This window comes from Centruroides sculpturatus, unplaced genomic scaffold (genome assembly GCF_000671375.1).
Source record: "Centruroides sculpturatus isolate CEXI.00-Female unplaced genomic scaffold, Cexi_2.0 scaffold623, whole genome shotgun sequence".
Taxonomy (NCBI): domain Eukaryota; kingdom Metazoa; phylum Arthropoda; class Arachnida; order Scorpiones; family Buthidae; genus Centruroides; species Centruroides sculpturatus.
The window spans coordinates 199,028-204,701 of NW_019384836.1; the positions used below are offsets into that span (position 1 = coordinate 199,028).

General features: G+C 29.7%; 1 pseudogene; it reads left to right on the forward strand.

The window, feature by feature from the left end:
* Window positions 1-4: 4 nt before the first annotated feature.
* Window positions 5-2,720, forward strand: LOC111630212 (annotated as a pseudogene).
* The last annotated feature ends 2,954 nt before the right edge of the window (window positions 2,721-5,674 follow it).

Genomic DNA, 5,674 nt, shown 5'->3' on the forward strand with positions numbered 1-5,674 from the left:
AAATATGGAAAATCATAAAAAAATTCATACAGGAGAAAAGCCCTACAGTTGTGACGAGTGTAAAAAGAAGTTTGCAGACAAGTCAAACTTAATTAAACACCTTCGAGTCCATACAAGCGAAAAGCCTTACACTTGTGACGTGTGTAAACAGAAATTTACACAAAGGTCTAATTTAATTACACACCTCCGAATTCATACAGGAGAAAAGCCTTACTCTTGTGATGTGTGTAAACAGAAGTTCACACCAAAGGCAAATTTAATTAGACATCTTTCGATCCACAATAAACAAAAGTAACATTGAACGTTAATTATGATCAGCGAAATTCGTTTGAAACCACGATCCAAAAATACATTATAATATTCTTACTTAGAAATTTAGAAGAAATATTATTTTTAATTTCTATTGATGTAGAATGATCGAAAGACGTAAGCAAAACTGGTTTTATATGAAAATTTGTTTTTTTAATTTCTAAGAAGTTTCAACTAAACATTTCATTATTCATATTCAAATGTAGCTCTTTTCGAATTTTATAATTATATTTCAAACTGTCACAGTTTTGTATCTCGATATTTTTAAACAAAATTTANTATTTTGTACAAACAAAATAAATATATTGAAAAATATAAAAACAATAAAAAATTATACTTCAGAAGTTAATTTAGTATCAAAAACGTAAGATATTTGAGTAGCCCAGGATATAGCCAAAGATTGCAGCGCCACAGCACTGGCGAAAATTTAAATTTGCCGACTGGAATTCTTTCAGATAATTGACGTTTTGGATAAACGACGCTCTACTGTATTAATACTGTCTATCCTAACTAAATAGAGTTTCGTTTACATCATACTAGAGTTCATGCGCCTCTTGTAAGTTTTCAGCCGTTCTTGCCAAAGTTGAAAGTGTAGCTGTTTTAGGATTACCGCTTCATCCCATCGAACCAAGGTACCTTCTGCTTGCGCCATCTGGGCCAATACTGTTGTACTGGATCCTTTTCTAATATCATACCTGTGTTCTCTGATCCTTACACGTAGGTTTCTAGTAGTATATCGGTTTTTAGTATTTTTGAATTTTGAACTTGTTGTTCCATTTATGAAGTATTTCATTTAGCCTGATGATAATCTATTGAATTGATCGAAAACATTTGTTTTAATAAAAATCTCTAAGCGAGTAATAAGGTGTTGGTTACATATTTTTTTATTGTGGTTTATATTGAACTAAGTTCAATCTTGCAAGAATGAAATCCACGATTCACTCTTAAGAAATTGTATTTTACACGTTCCAATGTTATCAGTTCATCTTATCGAGAAGTTATGAGGAAAGTATACTTTAAATAAGTCTTTAAAACACAATTTTTCATTAAATAATAGCAATGATTAAGACTATCTATAATACATTCTAATATTAAATTTATTATTAATTATTATTAATATTAAAAATCATGTAAAATTAAAATTTTATACAATTTATTTCATGTATGTTGTTATTACTTTCAGCTATTCTTTGCACAAAACACAGTTTTGAAGAAAATATTTTCCAAGTTTATAAGAAAAATTGAATGTTGATGCACTGCTTTACTTACATCAGTGATCTTCGTTTCAAAAGAAGAAAAAGGTCTACTGCAAGGATAGAAAAAGAAAATTCATGAAGACATAAATACATTTAAAAAATATTTTACAGAAATTGTTTAGTCTACTTTAATATGTCATCCCTGATTAGCTGTTGTTGAAAATATTAATAGCATAATATATTTATAAACTAATATTATCATCTCTAAAATTATTTTTGTGTGTGTTTTGATACAGAAATGTTATTTTAAATATAAAAATGATTATTGAATTAAATATTATTAATGATTTAATTATTGTTTTTATGTAAGAAACTTTTTATTATATCGATAAAATATTATTTATAAAAAATATTTTAATTGCAGGAAAAAGGAACCAAAAGAAATTTTCGTGTAAACGCTGTAAGAAGAACTTTACAACTAAACAAAGTTTGCAAAATCATGAAAGAATCCATACAGGAGAAAAGCCTTACACTTGTGATGAGTGTAAACAGAAGTTTACACAAAAGTCAACCTTAATAACACATCTCCGAAAACACACTGGAGAAAAGCCTTATACTTGTGACGAGTGTAAAAAGAAGTTTGCAGACAAGTCAAACTTTATTACACACCTCCGAATTCATATAGGAGAAAAGCCTTACAGTTGTGATGAGTGTGAACAGAAGTTCACAACTAAACAAAATATGGAAAATCATAAAAAAAATTCATACAGGAGAAAAGCCTTACACTTGTGACGAGTGTAAACAGAAATTTACACAAAGGTCCAGTTTAATTACACACCTTCGAATTCATACAGGAGAAAAGCCTTACTCTTGTGATGTGTGTAAACAGAAGTTCACACAAAAGGCAAATTTAATTAGACATCTTTCGATCCACAATAAACAAAAGTAACATTGAACGTTAATTATGATCAGCGAAATTCGTTTGAAACCACGATCCAAAAATACATTATAATATTCTTACTTAGAAATTTAGAAGAAATATTATTTTTAATTTCTATTGATGTAGAATGATCGAAAGACGTAAGCAAAACTGGTTTTATATGAAAATTTGTTTTTTTAATTTCTAAGAAGTTTCAACTAAACATTTCATTATTCATATTCAAATGTAGCTCTTTTCGAATTTTATAATTATATTTCAAACTGTCACAGTTTTGTATCTCGATATTTTTAAACAAAATTTAATATTTTCTGAAATTTTGAAATTTTAATTTTCTGTTTGAACATACAAAACAGAGTTTATGTAGAAGTTTGTTCAAAACAGATTTCGTTATTTTTAATCACAAAATATTATGACTTCATATTAATATTCAAATTGTTAATATATAATTAAAATATCTTTATGTAAAACTTTTTTGAATAAAAAGTTGTCTCATCGATACTTGCTTGTATTAATTATAGTTAAAGTTAATTTATTCGATCAGTAATTCGCAGAGTGCATATTTTGCTGTAATTCATAATACAGGAAATCCTCGTATATTCGAACATAATGAGCAAGTTCAAAATTTGCCTCATTTTTTGACAGATAAACATCGTCGTGTTTTAGTAATTTTTTTTCTTTATAACTCATTTTTTATATCTGATACGAAAACATTTTGTGCAATAAATAAATTTAAATTTTTTGGATTGCAATTTGAAAACATCGTAAACCAATAAATTCTTACTGTTGTTTGTTTTTTAAACTCGAAAACGGTGTCTGATAATATAGATGCAAGTCAAGACCAGATATGAGAAGCTTAGTGGCAGGAGAGTCCGATAAACTATAATCGATTTTCGCTTTCATGTCATTTTAATTGAAAAATTTTATCCACGACAGAGTCAGTCAGACGACCCACAGGACTCGATTGTTATCTGGAAAAATATAATGCACAGCAGCAAGACGCTACTAAAATCGAGAGCATATATTTTAAATAAATTAAAAATTTAATAAAATTGCAATTCGACATTGTGTCAATAATTTTTGTTCATCTTTATTAATTAATATACAATGGGTGATCGGTTAACGAACAGATCGGATAACGAACACTTTCGCGAAAGATTTTTATGTTCAGACAACGAACACCCCACAGAACAAACACAAGAAGAAGCGATGTCAAACAATGAATACCGATTGGTCTTCCCTTGGTCTTCGGGCAATAATTCAAAACTTTTCGAAGTGCGGAAGACATTGGCATCGACGCTCAACTCGGTATATACCGATCCGATGGTATTTTTCCGAACTTTGAAACTCTCCCTTGTAATTCCAGCCTTTATTTTTCTGACAAAACAATTCTTTTGTGTATTCGCGAGACTCGGGTAGGCAAGCGTTAAGTTTTGCGTCTGTTTTTCTTTTCGAAAGGTGAGAGTATAAAAGCAAAGGTAGAGAGTGGGAAGAAGATGCCTCATGTTTCTGGGCAGTATGGCTTGAACAGGTCTACAGTAGGCCGTAGTTAAATCTTATCTAAGAAAGATACTGTATTATCAAGAAGACTCGAGCAGCTAAAGGAGTAACAAAAATCACATATGAAAAATAAAAAACATCGAAAAGCTCATAATGGAACCTGAAACGAATCTGAGGACAGAAGAACGTTATGAACTCTTGAATGAAGAACACCAATAAACTCAGTGAGATATGTTTTCTTCTGAAAAAGAGGTTTAATGCTGATATCTGTTATTAACCACTTGCAGTACAGGTAATTTGAAAAAATGGCTTAAAAAAATATTTTATTTTTATTTAAAAGAAAACATCTATTTTATTGGAAAAAAGTGTTATTCGATTTTTTTCAATTTGCCAAAAGTTGTTCCTAAATGGTGTTTTTCTCTGGACAGCCAACTTTACAGGGGCCCCCTGCGATTCGGCTTTTCTGTATTATTATTAGTTTTGCTGAAAAGCTGCCATTCGTGGAATAGCGATAAAAAAGTAATTCAAAAAGGTTAAACTCAAAATATATAATGATAGTAATGTAAAAAATGAAATGAAGTCTGTAGCGATCTAAGCTTTGATTTGCTTTCTTGTATTCGTCTCAACCAATAAATGTTTTGTCACCACCCTAGGCCATAAATATGCCGGGAAAGACCGTCCCCTATTATAGTAAAGCAATTAGCGGCAAGAAGACAGATTATTAGCTGATAAAATCAATAGTAAACTTTTTAAAACTGTAATTGGTTTATTTCTGTATCTGTTGAGATATTATTTTAACGAATCATCAACCTTTGAAAACACAAACTAAAATTGCCGCTAAATGCCACGCTTATCGAGCTACGATTGTGTAAATATGTAAACATCGTTATAAAATGGCTTGTTTCGTTTGTTTTTTTTATCTACGATTTGCTGAAGAAAAGTTTTAACAGTATTTAGACAAGTAAAAATGTTTACAAAACCGTTTACCTATAAATATTCCCGGAAAACTCCACCTTACTATAGTAAGTCTAAGGAAACTTTTCTTGATGTCAATTGGCTTTCACGTTCTTGTTTGTACGCCTTTTACGGTCTAGTTGGTCATTTTTATTATGACTGAACGGATATCAACCAATGTGTGTTTTTGTAGAACTGTTCGTTCAGGATTTTCCCGCGAAGAACCAATGGCTTTCAAAGTCACATGATAAGAGTAAGAATGTAAATAAACGTTGAAAAAGGTTATTTTCACCACTTTTACCTGTAATTTCGCTAGGTTTCATGTTATTTGAATGTACTTAGACTAGAAGATGTCTTATCAGAAGCTTCTAGTCAGAGAATGTATCGGGAAACTTATTATTTCTGGTTTTTGCAGTACATTCGTAAAAAATAGGTATATAATCGTTCATATAATAGGGTAATAATCGATTATTATAGTCTACTGTTATTATAATGGTGTAAATAACATATACATAGGATCAAATATGCAGCATCGATACTGCAAAGTGTATTGACCTAGATTTACAAAACCCACCACCCCCTTTCACGCCATATTATCTTTCTACATTGGATTAGAAAGCTGCAATTTTTTTATTTGTGAGAATATAGATCTATCTATGTAACATATATAACAGAATAATCGGATGTTTATAAAAAAAAAAGTTTTTTTGATTATTTTAAAATCTTCAATTGTATAAATTTTTGTAAATACATAATATTTTAGTCAACAACCATAAAT